We start from the raw sequence: 19,900 nt of genomic DNA, 5'->3' as shown, positions 1-19,900 counted from the left end.
TTTAGTTTTTAGGCTATTACAAAAATTTAAAGTTTTTTTTTTTTTTAATAGGTTTGTTTAAATGAAACCACAGCAAGGAGAAATTTTACCATTAGGCATAGCAATATCTTGAATATGCACATCTTTTCTATTTTAAAAATGTGAATTTTATGTGTATCAGACAAAATATAAGTATGAATTAAAATTTTGGTGTGCCTTGAATGGATAATATTTAGTATATGTATGTATAAGATAAATATATGTTGCAATTTTAATAAATTCTTATGGCACACCAGCTGGAAAAATAGAAAAGATCTAAAACAAGTAGCTGGCTTACATTTTAAAAATTAATATACTAGAATCAAATTTTAATGCAACCATTTTAAGACATTTTGATAATGTGAAATTTGAAAGATAAACAAATATATATCTAAACTCCAGTGCAGTTCAATAATTTGTCTATAGATTAAATTTGAAAAGGAAAAGCTGAATTTTACAGTAATCTTCCTACCGCTCCTTGTTTCTTACATGGTAAAAAAATATGAGTATTTTAAAATGATGATTACAAAGCTTTGTAAAAGCTTTATATTCTCAGAGATTTTCCTTCCAGGTAGATAGCAGTATGAAGAAACAAACTGACATTTTGTCATGATTTATGTAAAAGGTTATGAACGAAAATATACGCAAATAAATGATCAAAATCAGTACTTCATAGATTTAGAATACGTAAGATTCCTTGTGTGTGCCTGTAAATGTCACGGTTTTAGAGTTAGTGCTAATGAGTGGGGTGGGGTGGGAGGAGCAGGAAGGAAAGGGAGGAATGAATTTGCACTCAATTTGCATTTAAGCTGAGAACGTTTTAAAGCCAGACAGTGTTATAGAATTGTAATTTATGATCAGTTTGTTATCTTTACACATTCTAGCAAGACACTTTAAGTCTGATGAGAACATACTTAAAAAAAATCTTTGAAAAATTAAAGGGTAAAAGCAAAAGTAATAATGAAATATTTGACTACTTTGGAATAAACTTTGTTCTGACCACAAATACGCCAATTGGTACATAGGATATTATTACTGTGACTGGCAGATAGCCAATTTCACCTAGCAAGTTCACAGTGTATCATTTTAAAGCTCGTTAGTGTCTCCATATTAACATGTTTTTGCAGATTCTCTCCTTCCCTCCATCATTTAATCTGGCACATTTCTGGTAAGTGAACATTGTTTTATTCACCAGTTTACATATTTATTTAGATGAGGGATGTATAGATTGAATATTAGCTTCAGAATAAAGAAATAGATGCAATCTTAGCATCTTTTGGGATAGCATATGTTGAGTTGCGACATAGTATATAAAGCCTGGTACATAAATCCTGGCTAATGACTTCCAGAGAGCTGAAGAGGTGATTTAATAATGTTTCTCAGTTCCTCAATTTCTACTACAATGGGTGGTAGGAAATTGAATCATTTTTGCTTTTATAACAGTCTATATTGTCAATCTCAGAAACCTATTTGCTTTCTTCATATGTAACTTGTTTTGTTCATATAAACTCATACTATTTATTATTTAGTTGTTTGTTGGCTTAGATGTTTACAGTGTATCTTTATCACAATATTTAAATTCCGTAAGATTAGAGATCTCCCTTGTTCACTGTTGTATTCTTGTTGAAGGAGTGAATCATGGATATAAGCTACATGAAGAAAAGAGAAAGACTGTCAATGATAGAAATGTAGCTAGTGTATAAATATGGATAAATAATTACGTTTGGTTTATTATATATTTATTTTATATATATATATATATATATATATATTTCAATAGCTTTTGGGGTACAAGTCATTTTTGGTTACATAGATGAATTGTATAGTGGTAAAATATGAGATTTTAGTGCACCCATCAACCAAGTAGTGTACATCGTATCCAATATGTAGTTTTTTAATCCCTCAAACATTTCCTATCCTCCCGCATTCTGAGTCTTCAAAGTCTGTTATACCATTCAGTATGTCTTTGTAGACCCGTAGCTCAGCTCCCACTTATAAGTGAGAACATATGGTATTTGGTTTTTCATTCCTGAGTTACTTCACTTAGAATAGTCACCTCCAGTTCCATCCAAGTTGCTGCAAAAGACATTATTTCATTCTTTTTTATGGCTTTGATATATATATGTCACATTTCCTTTATCCACTCATTGGTTGATGGGCACTTAGGTTGTTTCCATATCTTTGCAATTGTGAATTTTACTGTGATAAACAAATGCATGCAGGTGTCTTTTTCATATAAAGATTTCTTTTCCTTTGGGTAGATGTCCAATAAAGGGATTACTTGTTTGAATGGTAGATCTACCTTTAGTTCTTTAAGAAATCTCCATACGGTTTTTTATAGGGGTTGTACTAATTTGCATTACCATCAGCAGTGTAGAAGTGTTCTCTTTTCACCACATCTACACCAACACCTATTGTTTTTTGACTTTTTATTAGTGGCTATGGTGGCTGGGGTAGAGTGGTATTTCATTGTGGTTTTAATTTGCATGATTAATGATGTTGAGCATTTTTCATATATGTTTTGGCCATTTGTATATCTTCTTTTGAGAAATGTCTATTCATGTTATTTGCCCATTTTTGAAGGAATTATTTGCTTATTTCTTGCTGATTTGGTTGAGTTCCTTTTAGATTCTAGCTACTAGCCCTTTATCAGATGCATAGTTGGCAAATATTTTGTCCCATTCTGCGGGTTGTCTGTTTACTCTGATGATTAGTTATTTCGCTGGGCAGAAGCTTTTTAATTTAATAAAGACCCATTTATTTATTTTTGTTATGTTGCTTTTGGGGTATTAGTAATAAATTCTGTGTATAGGCCAATGTCCAGAAATGTTTTTCCTAGTTTTTTTTTTTCTAGAATGTTTACGGTTTCAGGCCTGAGGTTTAAGTCTTCGATCCATTTTGAGTTGATTTTTGTATTAGGTGAGAAAGAGGAATCCAGTTTCGTTCTTTCATTCTTGAGTCTTTAGGATTTTCTAGGTATGAAATCATATAACTGGACAAGAGAGATAATTTGACTTCCTCTTTTCCAATTTGGATACACTTTATTTCTTTCTCTTGCTTGATTATTCTGGCTAGGACTTCCAGCACTATGTTGAATAGAAGCGGTAAAGTGGGCACCCTTATCTTGTTCTAGTTCTTAGGGGGAATGCTTTCAACTTTTCCCCATTCAGTATGTTGTTGGTTGTGGGTTTGTAATATACAGCCTTCATTATTTTGAGGTGTGTTCCTTTCATGCCTAGTTTGTTGAGGGTTTTCTCATAAAGAAATTCTGGATTTTATTGAATGCTTTTTCTGCATCTATTGAGATGAATTTTTTTGTTTTGTTTTGTTTTCATTCTGTTTGTGTGATACATCACATTTATTGACTTGTTTATGTTAAAATATTCCTGTGTCCCTAGGATGAAACCCACTTGATCATGGTATATTATCTTTTTGATGTGCTTTTAGATTTTGTTTGCTAGTATTTTGTTGAGGATTTTTGCGTCTGTTTTCCTCAGGGATATTGGTCGGTACATTTCTTTTTTGGATATGTCCTTTCCTGGTTTTGGTATCAGAGTTGTACTGGCTTCATAGAATGATTTAGGGAGGATTCCCTTTCTTAATTTTTTGGAATAGTTTTAGTAGGATTGGTACCAATTCTTTGAATTTCTGGTAGGATTTGGCTGTGAATTCATCTGGCTCTGGGCATTTTTTTTGTTGGCAATTTAAAAAATTAATGAATCAATCTCACACTTGTTATTGGTCTTTTCAGGATTTGTATTTCTTTCTGATTCAAGCTAGGAGGTTTGTGTATTTCCAAGAATTGATCTATTTCCTCTAAATTTTCTAGTTAGTGTGCATAGAGGTGTTCATGGTAGTCTCAGATGATCTTTTATATTTCTTTTGTCTTGGTTATAAAGTCTCCATTTTCATTTCTAATTGAGCTTATTTGAATCTTCTCTCTTCTCATGCTATAAATCTAGCTATGGTCTGTCAATTTGGTTTATCTTTTCAAATAACAAAACTTTTTGTTTGATCTATCTTTTGAATTTTTTGGTTTCAATTTTATTTAGATCTTCTATGATTTTTGTTATTTATTTTCCTCTGCTAGCTTTGGATTTAACTTATTCTTGTTTCTCTAGTTCCTTGAGGTGTGACATTAGGTTGTTATTAATAATTTGTGATTTTTCAGACTTTTTGATGTTGCCATTTAGTGCTATAAACTTTCCTCTTGCCACTGCTTTTGCTGTACCCTGAAGTTTTGATAAGTTGTGTCACTACTATCATGCATTTCAAAGGATTTTTAAATTTCTGTCTTTATTTCATTTTTCACCCAGAGTCATTCAGAAGCAGATTGTGTAATTTCAATGTATTTATATAGTTTTGAGAGTTATTTTTGAAGTTGATTTTCAATTTTATTCCACTGTGGTCTGAGAAGATACTTGATATGATTTTGATTTTATTAAGTTTATTAAGACTTGTTTTGTGGCCTATCATATGGCCTATCTTGGAGAATGTTCCATGTGCTAATGAAAAGGATGTATATTCTGCAGTTTTGGGGTAGAATGTTCTGTAAATATCTGTTATGACCATTTGTTCTAGTGTATAGATTAACTTCAGTGTTTCTTTCTGGACTTTCTGCCTTGATGATCTTTCTAGTGATGTCAGTGGAGTGTTGAAGTCCCCCACTATTATTGTGTTGATGTCTATGTCCTTTCATAGGTCTACCAGTACTTTATTCATGAATCTGGGAGCTCTAGAGTTAGATGTGTATGTATTCACAATTGTAATGTCTTCCTGTTGGATTAAGCGTTTCATCTTACAGTGCCCTTCTTTTTCTTTTTTTACTGTTGTTACTTTAAACTCCATTTTATCAAAGAATAGCTACTCCTGCCCACTTTTCATTTCCATTTGCATATAATTTACTTTTTCCCTGTACCTTGAGCTTATAAACAGCTTTACATGTTAGGTGAATATCTTGAAGACAGCAGATACTTGGTTTGTGACTTTTTATCCAATTTTCCAATGTGTATCTTTTAAGTGGAACATTTAGACCATTTACATTCAATGTTAATATTTAGATGTGAGGTACTGGTATATTAATCATGTTTATTGTTACTAAGTATTTTGTTTTCTTCATTGTGTTATTGTTCTTTAGATCATGTGAACTTTATGCTTTCAGGAGGTTCTATTCTGTTGCATGTCGACCTTTTGTTTCAAGATTGAGATCTCCTTTTAGTATTTCTTGTAAGGCTCATAGGATAGGGAAATATTTCCTCAGCATCTACTTGTCTGAAAAAGACAATTTCTTCTTTGGTTATGAAACTTAGTTTGGCTGGATACAAAATACTGACTGACAGTTCTTCTGTTTAAGGAGGCTAAAGATAGGACCCAAATCCCTTCTGGCTTGTGAGGTTTCTTCTGAGAAGTCTGCTGTTAGGCTGTTAGGTTTTCCTTTATAGGTTACCTTATGCTTTTGTCTCCCTACTCTTAGAATTCTTTTCTTCACATTGTCTTTAGAAAGCTTGATGACTATATTCCTTGGTGATGTCTAGGAAGGCCAGGGAATTTTTTCTCAATTATTCCCTCAAATAAGTTTTCCAAAATTTTGCTTTCTTTTCTCTCTCAGGAACACCAGTGATTCTTAGGTTTGGCTGTTATACATAATCCCATATTTCTTAGAGACTTTGTTCTTTTCATTCTTTTTTCTTCATTGTTGTCTGATTGTGTTAATTCAAAAGTGTTCTCCTCAAGCTCTGAACATTCTTTCTTCTACTTAGTCTAGTCTATTGCTAAATCATTCCACTGAATTTTGTAATTCCCCAAATGTGCCTTTCATTTCCAGAAGTTCTGATTGTTTTTTCTTTATAATATCCAGCTCTCTACATTTTAAAATTCATATCATGAATTGTTTCCTAAGTTTCTTTATGTTGGCTTTTACGTTTGTCTTGTATCCCATTGAGTAGCTTAATAATCAATCTTTTGAATTCCTTATCTGGCATTTCAAAGTTTTCATCTTGGTTTTGACCTATTGCTGGGTAACTACTGTGATCTTTTGGGGATACTATAGAAACTTGTTTTGTCACATTGCTAGAATTGTTTGTCTGGTTCCTTCTCATTTGGGTAGACTATATATTCTAATTACTCTTCAATTTGTTTTTGATTTGACTGTGCTTTTTAATTTCTTTTTTCCCCCTTGAGGACATGACTTTAATATTTATAGTTTATTGTAATCTGATTTAGCATTTGTTGCTTTCATGGGTGAAGACTCTGTAGGAGTTACTTGTTTACAGAGAGTCTGATGCCTTTCTCAGATGCTGGATGTAGTAGCAATGTGCTCCTTGTGTGAGTAGATTTGCTGTCTCCTATGGGGTTGGGATGACAGAGATTTCTTGAAACTTATCTCATTCCCCACTTGTGTGCACTTATTTATTCACTTGTTTGCTTGTTTATTTATTTATTACCCAGTATTTTACTTATTGGCTTGAACAGTTCATGCTTCAGGCCAGTAGTAGATGTTTCCACAGGTAAAAACTGGTCATTGCTAAAGCAAGTGGGTAAATGCAAATATCCAACAGTTGGCAATGGTTCCAGCCTTGACAGAGGTGCCTTGGGGAGCTCTTAGTGAAATGCACTGAGGTCTTTTTGGGGGTAAGGGAGGGAGCCACCTCAGCTCCCCTGTCAGGCAAGCAGGAAAGCGATCCTCCTCCCAGTCACACTTCTGACCCAGTGTTCCAGCTATTCAGATTATAGAGGCACCTCTTTTCATCTGCAGAAATGCTGATGTATCATGGAGGGTGGGATTGTGACTCTGCCCCTCATACAGACCTGAATCAGAAGAAACTCCTCCTTTGGGGATACAGTCACCATGAAGTGTTCCAGAAAGGCTACTTACAGATGCGCTCATGCCAAGCTCCCATGGGGGAAGCCCCAGCTGTGTACGTAGTGGTAGATGATGGGGAAAATAATTCCCCTTTTCCAAGACCATTCATGAGCATCAGGACTTCCTGACTGTTGAAGAAGAGCTACAAACTACCTACTGAACCCAGCACTGTACCTGTGCCTCTGCTGAAGGAAACTTTCTACAAGTGGAAAGTTCTGGGACTTCAGGCCTATTTGAATTCATTTGTCACTCAGAGTGTTCCCATTATGTGGTGCACTCTCCCTTTCCCTAGGAGTAGCAGACTCTGGGAACCAAACTACTATGAATGCTGCTACTCTTCTGGGTCTAGTCACCCAGTAGAGTTGCCACACTCCAGGCTGATGTTGGCAGATGTCTGTAAAGGATCCAGTGATGTGAGTTGTCCTCAGGTCTCATAGCAGTAGGTACCAGCACAAGCTCTTATGGGGATAGCAGGACAGTGATGGAGACTGTGAAATTTCTTGGTTATAAATAGCCTTCGAGTTTTGAATTCTCAAATACTGGTTGTAGTATTAATGATCTAGTCACATGCGCAGACTCAGGATCTTGGTATTAGGCAGGGCGATGCAGGCAATGGTGATAGGTGAAGTCACGCACAAGTGTTCTCCTTTCTGAGCACTGCATTATTCTACCTGCAGGCGTAGATGGTCTCAAACTCCTGGGCTCAAGTGATACTCCCGCCTCAGCCTCCCAAAATGTTGGATTATAGGCATTAGCCACCAGATCCAGCCCCCTGTCTTTTTATAAAACCCATGTTTACTTGGGTGAAATGATATCTCATTGTGGTTTTAATTTGCATATCTCTGATACTTAGTGATACTGAGCATTTTTCATGTACCTGTTGGCCATTTGTATAACTTCTTTTGAGAAATGTCTATTCAGCTCATTTGCCATTTTAAAAATTAGGTTACTATTATTATTATTTTTGCAGTTGAGTCGTTTGAGGTCTTAGTGTATTTTGGATCTTGGTCCCTTTTCAAATGAATAGTTTTTCACTGTTTTCTCCTGTTCTGAGAGCTGCCTTTTCACTTTTTTGATTGCTTCCTTTGCTGTGCCAGAAGCTCTTTAGCTTGATGTAATCTCACTGGTCTATTTTTGCTTTTGTTACCTGTGCATTTGACATCTTAGCCCCAAAATAGATCGATGTCCTGAAGCATTTCTCCAATCTTTTTGTCTAATAGTTTTATAGTTTTAGGTTTTACATTTAAGTCTTCAATCCGTTTTGATTTGATATTTGCATGTGGTGAGAGTTAAGAGCTAGTATCATTCTTCTGTGCATGGCTATTCAGTTTTCCCAGCACCATTATTGTATGTTCTTGGTAACTGTTAAAAATGAGTTAGCTGAAAATGTGTGAATTTATATCTGAGTTTTCTATTCTGTTCCAGTGGCCTATGTGTCTGTTTTTCTGCCAGTACTATGATGATTTGTTTACTATAACTTTGTAGTATATCTTGAAGCAGTGTGATGCCTCCAGATCTGTTCTTTTTGCTCAGGATTTCTTTGGCTGTTTGGGGATCTTTTGCAGTCACACATAAATTTTGGAATTGCTTTTAAAAGAAATTCTGTGAAGAATGTCTTTAGTGTTTGATAAGGATTTCATTTAATCTGTAAACTGCTTTGGAAAGTATTGTCATTTTAACTATATTATTGCTTTCAATTAATGATCATGGAGTATCTTTCCATTGTTTTTTTGTCCTCTTCAATTTCTTGCATCACTATTTTACAGTTTACTTTGTGTAGATCTTCCCCATGTTTTGTTAAATTGATTCCTATTTTATACTTTTTGTAGCTATTGTAGATGGGATTGGTTTTGTGATTTCCCTTTCAGATTGCTTGCACTGATGTATATAAATACTACTGATTTTTGTAGGTTGATTTTGTATCCTATAACTTTAATGCATTTATCAGTTTTTTGGTGGAATCTTTAGGTTTTTCCAAGTATAAGATAATACTATCTGCGAACAAGGCTATTTTGATTTTGTCCTTTTTCATTTGGATGCCCTCTATTTCTTATTCTTGCCTAATTTCTCTGGGTAAGATTCCAAGTATTCTGTTGAATAAAAGTGGTTAAAATGGGAATCTTTCTCTTTTTCCAGATCTTAGGGGGAAGGCTTTCAATTTTTCCCCATTCAGTATGATGTTAGCTAGGAGTTTGTCATTTTTATATATATATATGACTTAATTGTTTTGCGGTATCTGCCTTCTATACCTAGTTTGTTGAGGGCTTTTATCAAAAAGAGATGTTGAAGTTTATCAGATGTTTTTCAGCATCTATTAGAATAATCATGTTTTTTGTTCTTGATTTTGTTAATGTGATGTACCACATTTACTGTTTTACATATGTTGAACCATTCTTATATCACTGGGTTGAATCCCAATTGATTATGCTGAATGATGTTTTTAATATGCTGTTGAATTTGGTTGGCTGGTATTTTGTTGAGGATTGTTGCATCACTGTTCATCAGGGGTACTGGCCAATAGGTTTCTTGAGAGAGAGAGAATGTGTGTGTATGTGTGTGTGTGTCCTCATCCTGTATATCATTGTAATGCTGGCCTTGTAGAATGAGTTTGGAAGTATTCCCTACTCTTCAATTTCTTTTGAAGAGATTCAGTAGAATTGGTATTACTGATTCTTTAAATATTTGGTGAATTCAGCAGTGAAACCATCAGATTTTAAGCTTCTCTTTGACGGGAGACTTTTTATTATGGCTTTGATAATATTACTCATGTTTGGTTTGTTCAGGTTGTCTACTTCTTAATGATTCAATATTGATAGGCTGCATGTTTCTAGGAATTTATACATTTCTTCTAGGTTTTCAAGTTTGTTGTGATATAGTTGTTTATAATAGTTTCTAATGATTCTTTGTACTTGCCAACATGGTCTCAGTTGTTATATTTCCCTTTTTGTTTCTGATTTTATTTCTTTGGATTTCTCTATTTTTTCTTGGTTAATCTGGCTAAAAGTTTGTGAATTTTCTTTATCTTTTCAAAACTCCAACTTTAAAAAATTTCATTCAACTTCTGTATTTTTTAGTCTCCAATTGTATTTCTTTCTGCTTTGATTTTTTTTTTTAAATTATTATACCTTAAGTTCTGGGGTACGTGTGCAGAACTTGCAGGATTGTTGCATAGGTACACACATGCCGTGGTGGTTTGTGACCTCCATGCCCCCATCACCTACATCAGGCATTTCTCCCAATGTTATCTCTCCCCAACCTCCTCACCCCATGCTATCCCTCCTGAGACCCCTACCCCCAACAGACCCAAGTGTGTGATGTTCCCCTCCCTGTGTCTATGTGTCCTCATTGTTCAACATCGACCTATGAGTGAGAACATGCGGTGTTTGGTTTTCTGTTCTTGTGTCAGTTTGCTGAGAATGATGGTTTCCAGATTCATCCATGTCCCTGCAAAGGACATGAGCTCATATTTTTTATGGCTGAATAGTATTCCATGGTGTATACGTGCCACATTTTCTTTACCCAGTCTATCATTGATGGGCTTTTGAGTTGGTACCAAGTCTTTGCTATTGTAGACAGCGCCACAGTGAACATACATGTGCATGTGTCTTTATAATAGAACAATTTATAATCCTTTGGGTATATGCCCAGTAATGGGATTGCTGGGTTAAATGGTATTTCTATTTCTAGATCCTTGAGGAATTGCCACACTGTCTTCCACAATGGTTGAATTAATTTACACTCTCACCATTAGTGTAAAAAGTGTTCCTATTTCTCCATATCCTCTCCAGCATCTGTTGTCTCCAGATTTTTCGCCATTCTAACTGGCATGAGATGGTATCTCAATGTAGTTTTGATTTGCATTTCTCTAATGATTGGTGAGGCTGAGCATTTTTCATATATTTGTTGGCCTCATATATGTCTTCTTTTGAAAAGTGTCTGTTCATATCCTTCTCCCACTTTTTGATGGGGTTGTTTGTTTTTTTTTCTTGTAAATCTGCTTTAGTTCTTTGTAGATTCTGGATATTAGCCCTTTGTCAGATGGGTAGCTTGTGAAAATTTTTTCTCATTCTGTTGGTTGCTGGATCACTCTAATGATTTTTTCTTTTGCTGTGCAGAAGCTCTTAAGTTTAAATAGATCCCATTTTTCTATTTTGGTTTTTGTTGCCATTGCTTTTGGTGTTTTAGTCATGAAGTCCTTGCTTATGCCTATGTCCTGAATGTTGTTGCCTAGGTTTCCTTCTGGGGTTTTTATGGTGTTATGTCTTATGTTTAAATCTTTAATTCATCTGGAGTTAATTTTAGTGTAAGGTGTAAGGAAGGGGTCCAGTTTCTGCTTTCGGCACATTGCTAGTCAGTTTTCCCAACATCATTTATTAAACAGGGAATCTTTTCCCATTGCTTGTTTTTGTCAGGTTTGTCAAAAATCAGATGATTGTAGATGTGTGGTGTTACTTCCAAGGCCTCTGTTCTCTTCCATTTGTCTATATCTCTGTTTTGGTACCAGTACCATGCTATTTTGATTACTGTAGCCTTGTAGTATAGTTTGAAATAAGGTAGCATGATGCCTCCAGATTTGTTCTTTTTCCTTAGAATTGCCTTGGCTATGTAGGCTTTTTTTGTTTCCACATGATGTTTAAGGTGGTTTTTTTCCACTTCTTTTCTACTAATTTTGGGTCTTTTTTTTTTTTTTTTTTAGTTCCTTGAGATACATTGTTAGTTTGTTTATTGGAAGTCATTCTACATTTTTTATAGACACATTTATTGCTATATATATATATCCCTCTTAGTCCTGCTTTTGCTGTATCCCATAGATTTTGGTATGTTGTATTTCCAGTTTTATTTGTTTCAAGACGTTTTAAGTCTTCCTTCTTGATTTGATTATTGAGCTATTTATCATTTCAGAGCATGTTGTTCAATTTTTATGTGTTAGCATTGTTTCAAAGTTCCTGTTGTTATTGATATCTAGTTTTATTCCATTGTGGTCAGAAAATATACTTGAGATGATTCCAATTTTTTTGAATTTGTTGAGACTTGTTTTGTGTCCTAAGGTATGGTCTATTCTAGAGACTGTCCCAGGTGCAGATAAAAAGAATATGTATTCTGCAGCAATTGGGAGAAATGTTCTGTAAATGTCAGCTTGTACATTTTGGCCTAGTGCATAGTTTAATTTCAATATTTTTGGTTAATTTCCTGTCTGAATGATGTATTACTGAGATGGAGTGTTGAAGGCCACACTACTATTGCATTGCAGTCTAACTTTCTGATTTAGACCTATTAATGTTTGCTTTCTATACTTAAGATTGCCAGTTTTGAGTACACAGACATTTATAGTTGTTATATCCTCTTGCTAAATTGAATCCTTTATATCATGACCGTCTTTATCTCTTTTACAACTTTTGATTTTTAATCTGTTTTTTTTTTTTTTTTCTGATATAGTATAGCTACGCTTGCTCTTTTTTGGTTTCCAGTTGCATGGAATTTCTTTTTCTACCTGTTCATATTCAGTCTATGTGTGTCTTTATAGATCAAGTGGGTTTCTTATAGGAGGCATATCACTGGGTCTTTTTTCTTTACCCCTTCTTCCATTCTATACATTTTAATTGGGGAATTAAACAAATTTCCATTCAGTGTTATTACTGATAAGTAAGGACTCACTACTGCTATTTTGTTGCTTGTTTTCCGGTTGTTATATAATTGTTTTTCTTATTGTCTTTCTGAGGGGTTAGGTGATTTTTTTCTTGTAGTAGGTTTTAATTTTTATTAAATCTATCAAAGATTTTGCATTTTGCTTGCCATGAAGATTACAGAGAACATCTTATTAATATAACAAGTTATTTTGCTGGGTGTGGTGGCTCACTCCAATAATCCCAGCACTTTGCGAGACTGAGGTGAGAGGACTGCTTGCGACCTGGAGTTTGAGACCAGCTAGGGCAACACAGTGAGACCCCATCTCTAAAAATATAATTAGCTGAGTGTGGGCACACATGCTTCTACTCCCATTTACTAGGAAGACTGATGGGGAGGATCACTTGGATCCAGGAAGTTGAGGCTGCAGTGAGCCATGTTCATGCCACTGCACTCCAGCCTGGGTGACAGAGTGAGATCCTGTCTTAACAAAAACAAACAAAGTTATTTTAAAGAGCTAACAATTTATCTTCATACCTCTTCATTGTTTTTTTTCTTTTTCTCCTCTGACTATATTTTCAAATATCCTATCTTCAAGTTCACTGATTTTTTTTCTGCCTGATTCATTCTGCTGCTGAAAGCCTCCAATTTTCAATTCAGCAAATGCATATCTCATTTCCAAGATTTCTGTTTGATCTTTTAAAATTTTTTTCTATCTCTGTTAAATTTCTTTGATAAATTTTGGAATTACTTTTCTGTGTTATCTTGGAAATCACTTAGTTTCTTTAAAATTGCTGTTCTGAATTCTTGTTCAGAGAATTTACATATTGCCATCTCATTAGGGTCCGTCACTGATTCCTTGCACTTTCTGTTTGTTGAAGCCATAGTTCACTGTTTGCTGTTGATTCTTGTGGCCATATATTTATGTCTTTGAATTGAAGGACTATTTATTCCAGTCTGTCTTGTTTTGGTATTTATTAGACATGTTTTCTTAGATAGTATTTGTAATTTATCTGCTGTAATTTATCTCGTCTTGGGTCTGATGTACAGTGTGAATAAATGCTTGCAGCTCTTAGCCCTTTTTTGATCAATGAAGCACTTTTTTATTAATATTTTCCTTTGTTAAAGGAGGAACCGTAACTCTCCGTAGCTGTAGATACAACCCTTTTCTGCTAAAGAGGAGTCAGTCAGTGCTCCTATATTTTTAATTTTTTGTCAAAGCAAGAAGTAAATACTTTAGAATTGTTAAATATATAAATAAAGTGAATAAAGTTGAAAAAAACTTTTCTTTTTTCTTTTTCTTTTTTTTTTTTTTGGCACTAGATGGTACTTGAATCCCAGGTTTTCCTTGGTTCTAGTAAACAGAATGCCGGTGCCTGTTCTGAATGGAATGAGTGTCATGCCAAAGGAAATATAGTGGTATTGTGGGAAGACTTGCTTGGGGTTTTTGCCCAGGGAACCTATAGAACAAACCTTCTACAGCATGGTGCTGCTGAATAGCTACTGTAATTTAGTATCTCTTCTGGCCAAATTATAGAGCAGAGATTCCAAGCCTGGGAATGGTAGTCCTGCCTTCCCTCTTTGTCTCTGGCTATCCTTGGGGATATTTCTCCCTTCTGGTACTCCCAAGTGCTATCTGTAAGTTGAGGTAGGGATCAGTCTCCTTCCATCGTGTTCAAGATTTAGGAGGCTTGTTGTCCACCTTGATCTCACTTTTTCCAGTAGAGAAACTGAGTCAGAGAGAATTTTCCATGCACTTGCCGTTGGAAAGATTGGGAGGAGGGGCACTGAAGATGTGGAAATGTGATTATTTTACTGTCTGCTTGGACTTTTTTTTTTTTTTTTTAACTTCTCTGTGACTTCAGGAGCTGCCTCATCTTCCTATTTGAGTTTTCAGATATTGCTGGTGATAATATCAGCACTGATACTCATTTTTGCTTTTCTGTAGGGGGAGAGTGAAACCAGCTTACTTCTATGCTATCATTTTTTATGATCCTTGAGTTTTTATGGAATTCGCCTATAAAAATGCCTGCCTAAAAAAGTGTGGTGGGTTGTTGGTTAGTTTGTTTTTGGTTAGATTTCAAAGTACAAATACAAGAGTTTTAGATAGTTTTATGTCTAGTCATAGCTTCTTTTTTGTTGGTTTAGGAAAATTATATACTTTAAAAAGTTTTTTTTTTTAATTAATTTTTTAAAATTTTGAGATGGAGTCTCACTCTGTCACCCAGGCTGGAATGAACTGACACGGTCTTGGCTCACTGCAAGTGATCTTCCACCTTGGCCTCCCAAGTAGTTGGGACCACAGACAGGCATCACCATGCCCAACTAATTTTTATTATTTTTGGTAGAGACAGGGTTTCACCATATTGCCCAGGCTGGTCTCAAACTCCTGAGCTCAAGCAGTCTACCTGCCTTGGCAAAGTGCTGGGATTACAAGTATGAGCCTGTGTGTTTTAAAAGATTTTTGTGTAAGTTGTTCATGCTCTCCTATAATTATGTTCTATTTTCTTTTATAATAGATTTTTATTTTGCACTTTAATCCTCAAAATTATTAGAGATGTAGAAGAGTTAAAAATTAGCCCAACATTTAGTATGAAAGTATTTAAATACGAACCTAATAAAAGTAACAAATAATGCTATAGTACATTTATGAATTTCTACTCTTGATCTTTCTGGGTTGTCATTACTATAAAACACTGCATAAGATTTTTTCCCCTTTTTGAAAACTATGTAGCACATATAGCAATATGATTATAACATGCCAAAAATTACATATTTTAAAAATATCTGTATTATCTTGTGTGTTAGATGTTAAAAACAAATTACCAAAGAATTTATTCTTTATTCTAGACAAGGGTTTTAGGAAATATGAATTAATTCAAGTTGACTTTATTTATTTTCTGTAAATCTTGATTACTAATTTATAAATTACATATGGACTATGATATTTCTCATTCTATTATGGAGTAAAAAAAGTAAATTTAGCATCTTCTTGGGAAGAAAGAGAAGTTAAAGGTTTGTCTCCTGTTTTTCCAGTATTTACAGTGAGTAAACATACAAAGAAGGTAAGGTGGTAGCGTCTAAGAACATAATGTCAAACAGGACTACCTATGTTGTATTCCTGACTAGGTTACTTCTAGACTATTTTTCCTTGTGTAAGTTACTTAATTGGACCTAATGTAATCAGAGAATGGGAATCTACACTACTTATTAATTTGCAAATTTTATTTATTTTTAAAATATCAGCTAGGATTCTTGGATTACCAAATCTAATCTCTGAAAGTCTCCTTCAAAACCAATTAATATTACAAAAGCTATAATATTAAATATTATGTGAACTTAATTAAAGGATTGCATCTAATTTCCTTTTGTTAGAAAAACATACATAAAATTAATCAAAAAGATTATATATTTTTTTACCAACTAATTCCCTAAAAATGCTAATAAGAGGACTTCAAATAGTTGACTGTCATTATTTAAAAGCATCAATTTAATGACAGCATATGAATGTCATCAAATATTTCCACCTTATGCATTTCAATTCTGCATATGGAATATATAAACTAACAGTGAGGGTTACCACCTTATGCTCTACCTTTTAAGGGGAAGAGCACAGACTGTGAATGGTAGGAAGACAGTGAAATGGTCTAATCAAGCAGCAAGGTTGTACCCAAATATCAAGTAAATTTAATATATCCCAATGGGAACTAATTTTTTAATGGAGAAAATTATGTCAGAAATATATTTCAAAGTGCGTATGGTCAATTTAATGCCAAAAGATTAGATATGATCTAGTTGTTGTAAAGATAGCATTGATTCAATCGGAAGAGTTCTATCACAAACTATAAGATTATATTGTTAGCAAAAATCCAACAGAGCAAAGAGATAGGACAATATATTGTTTCATTTAAAATCAGAGTTTAAAAATCTATAGTAGAAAAGCACAAAAATACAAATTATTACCTGGATATCATAAGGAAGATAAAAAGATGAATAATCATAATTATCTCCAGAAAGAGGAAGTTATGGTATAATTGTATGTGAGTGAGCACTGAAAATAGAAAAATACAGCTCCACCAGATGTTATGAATATCATTTCATGAACATAAAAACATAATTTGTAACAGCAAGTATTAATAATATTAATAATGGTAATACTTAAAAGGAAAACAACAGGCCAAGATGATGAAAGCTGGGGGCACTGAAATAGGAAAAATGCTTACAGAAAAGAGCTGATGCCTATTTAATGCTAATGACTGGCAAGGTAAAACTCACAGTAATGTGAATTGGGCCAGAAGATCAGAGTGTAACATGTAATACTCCAACGTATGCTAAATTAGAAAAAAAAATAAATAAAACAGTTATGTTGGTAGTTTTAATAAAAAATAACGTTGAATATATAGAATGAGAAGAATCTGGAGGCAAATATGATATGATTGGATATAAAAAGAAAAAATACGGAGGGAAGCCAGTTGGTCATGCATCTATATGAAAGGAGGTTGAAGATAAAGAATCGGAGGGAGAAGAGGAGGATGAGGATGAAGATCTTTCTAAATATAAATTAGATGAAGATGAGGATGATGCTGATCTGTCAAAATATAATCTTGATGTCAGTGAAGAAGAAGATAGTAATAAAAAGAAATTTAATGGAAAAAGTCCTTAATCAACATCTCAATCTTCACTTTCACTATCTTCATCATGTTCATTCTCCCTTTCAAGTTCAAGGTCTAGGTCCAGATTCCTTTCAAGAAGTTCTAGTTCGCAGTCAAGATCTCGTTTCAGTTTCAGAGGATATTTAAGATCTTCTCGGTTGACATCAAGATCCAAATCCAGGTCCCACAGGGCTCTTCCACACCTCCCCCCCTCCAAAAAAATGATGTTATTCCAGTTTATCACTTTCTCGTGAGTGGAAAAGAAAAAGAAGTCATTCTAGATCTTCACCTGGTGATCAGGGAAAAGGATGAATAAGCTTATGGTCACCTGAAAGCCAGGTGATTGCTGAAAACACTAACCAACTCTGAGCCCAGGGTCAGCCCTTACAGAACACCATTACTTTACCCAAGCACCACAGGTCATCTTTTGGATCATCCCATTCTGGTTCCCATTCGAGTTCAAAAAAGAAAAAAGGCATTAAAATTTATATCTTAATGAAATCTAATACAGCGCATGAAGCACATTTGTAAGGAAGTTGGTGTTTTTGTTGGTCAGAAGTACTAAATCTGCTAGTAGAGGTGCATGCCTTTCATCATGTTTCAGAACAATACAGCTGTTTATTTGCAAAGTTAAAAGTAAATAGCATTCTATTAATAAGTCACAGTGACCCAAAATAGATGTTCTCTCATTCATGGTTAACAATCATTTGCTTCATTTAAAATCATCTCAGCTGTAACAAAGTATTGTTTCCTGATTAAACTCATTTTTTCTCGTTTCCCCATATATCCTCTCTACTGGCTAAGACAAGATTACCTGGGCTTGCCTGAACTTTTGGGCATGGAGGCAAAACTGGTAAACTAGCTGGAAAAATGTTTATGTTACTCTGGGAAAAGAAGTCAACCTCTTTATGTTGTTAACCTATGTCAAAGTGATTCTTACCAAAAAAAAAGTTAAGCTAAGTTGTAAAGCAGCCAAATGGAAATGTGTTTATTTTGAAATTTCCTGTACTAAGGATGCCATAGAATCATTGTCTTTCTTTTATCCAGCTTTACTTTTTTTTGCACCCCACATTTAATGGAAAAGAATCTTGTGAGTTGCAGAAGGAGAAAGGCGTGATTCATTTTCCTTTCTGACACATAATTTGGGGCAAGAAAGGAAGTCTTGCAGTTCATTTCTTCTTTACTTATATGGTTGGTTGATAATAAAATCATCTTCTCTAAACATGTTTAGCAATATTTTAAGAAGCTTTGTGTGATATTCTTTAAAATCTAGTTATCAAATATTATAGGGTAGAAAAGGTGAAATCATAGTTAATGAACAAATTGAAGTAAACTTTTGACATATATTTGTTTTTGGATGAAAGGCCAATGGAGACATCGTGAATTTAAGTGAAGATTTGCTTCAAGATGTTTAACTATAAACACACCACATAAAATTTTCTTCTGAATAGCAAATGAATGCTTATCTCTACATGATGTAGGCAAAAATTGTTATTTTTCCTATTCATTTGAGAATAACTTATGGCTTAAATGAAGAACATAATTTAGAGATAATAAATTTTGTTTATTATTTCAACTGATAGACTTCATGTCCTCACTGTTAATCACCGTTTTTAACGCTAGAATGGTAGTGCACATGTTGAATTCTGAATAAGTGAATTAACATATACTTGATATAATACTTTTTAATTTCATTTATGCACATATGTACACTTTGTTTTACAGTTATCCCCAGGTACTTGATTTTTGCTTTCCACTCAGCTGTGTTTGAGATTATTTCCTCTCAGCTAGTGGTATTGTTTGTTTACAGTATTTTGGTATACACGTTCTCATTAGTGATTCTAGTTCTAAACTTGTTATATTATTGCATTCACAGCAAAGTATTCTTTACTGGAGCTTTTTAATTCAAAGACTCCTCTATCTTCCCTTTTCATTTAACTTTCCTGGAAAGGAATTGTCTACGATGGGGTTATGTTTCAGTTCTCTCAGCTAAGAATTTGGCACAACCATTTAAAATTGAATCAGAAATTCTAATTTTAACTGCATTGGACTTATACAGTTAACTATACTGTACTCAATGTTTTAGGGTCCTTATATTAAAGATTTGATAATGGCATATTGCTTTGTTCTAAAGAGCTTATACCTTTATTCTGTGAGTTTGAGTGGAAGCTGCCACAGAATTGGGATTATGATTTAAAGTGGGGTTCATGGTACCCAAAAACCATGAACATGGTACAATATATGACATGGTACAATATATCTTTCTTTTGAAAAGGAATAATGACTTCATTTTTTGAAAACGATATGATATATAGGTAGTATTAAAACATTCAATTAATACAGAAGAGTATAAAAAGGAAAATGTGAACATTTTGCACAGAATTTCATCATCTAGCAGTAACTATCATTAATAGTTGGTGAGAAATAATCCAGACATACAGCTCATCCATGTAAATATACAGACAGGAAAGCAAATAAAATAAATCTAGATATAAAAGGATATAGAATGGGTGAATGGATTGATGGATAGACAAATGGAAATATATGTTTTTCCAAAAATGTATTTACATATATAATGCTTATATATACATAAGCAAACTATATGTAGTTTATAAACTATATATGCAAATAAACTATATATAATTTTAATTTTAAAAAATGTAAGCTTCCTTTACTTGAGTTTAAAAAGAGGAACATAAATGCAACTGAAGAAGTTGATTTACTTAAGATAAATTTTTCTTTA

The 19,900-nt window shown here is 33.9% G+C and overlaps 1 pseudogene; it reads left to right on the top strand.

Moving 5' to 3' along the window:
• Window positions 1-17,653, top strand: part of LOC116536101 — a 29,387-nt pseudogene extending 11,734 nt beyond the window's left edge.
• Window positions 17,654-19,900: the final 2,247 nt, after the last annotated feature.

Source organism: Sapajus apella, unplaced genomic scaffold (assembly GCF_009761245.1).
Source record: "Sapajus apella isolate SASKATOON/1434 unplaced genomic scaffold, GSC_monkey_1.0 scaffold98, whole genome shotgun sequence".
NCBI lineage: Eukaryota > Metazoa > Chordata > Mammalia > Primates > Cebidae > Sapajus > Sapajus apella.
The sequence above is the reverse complement of the archived record's forward strand: the minus strand, read 5'-3'. Positions and strand labels throughout refer to the sequence as shown.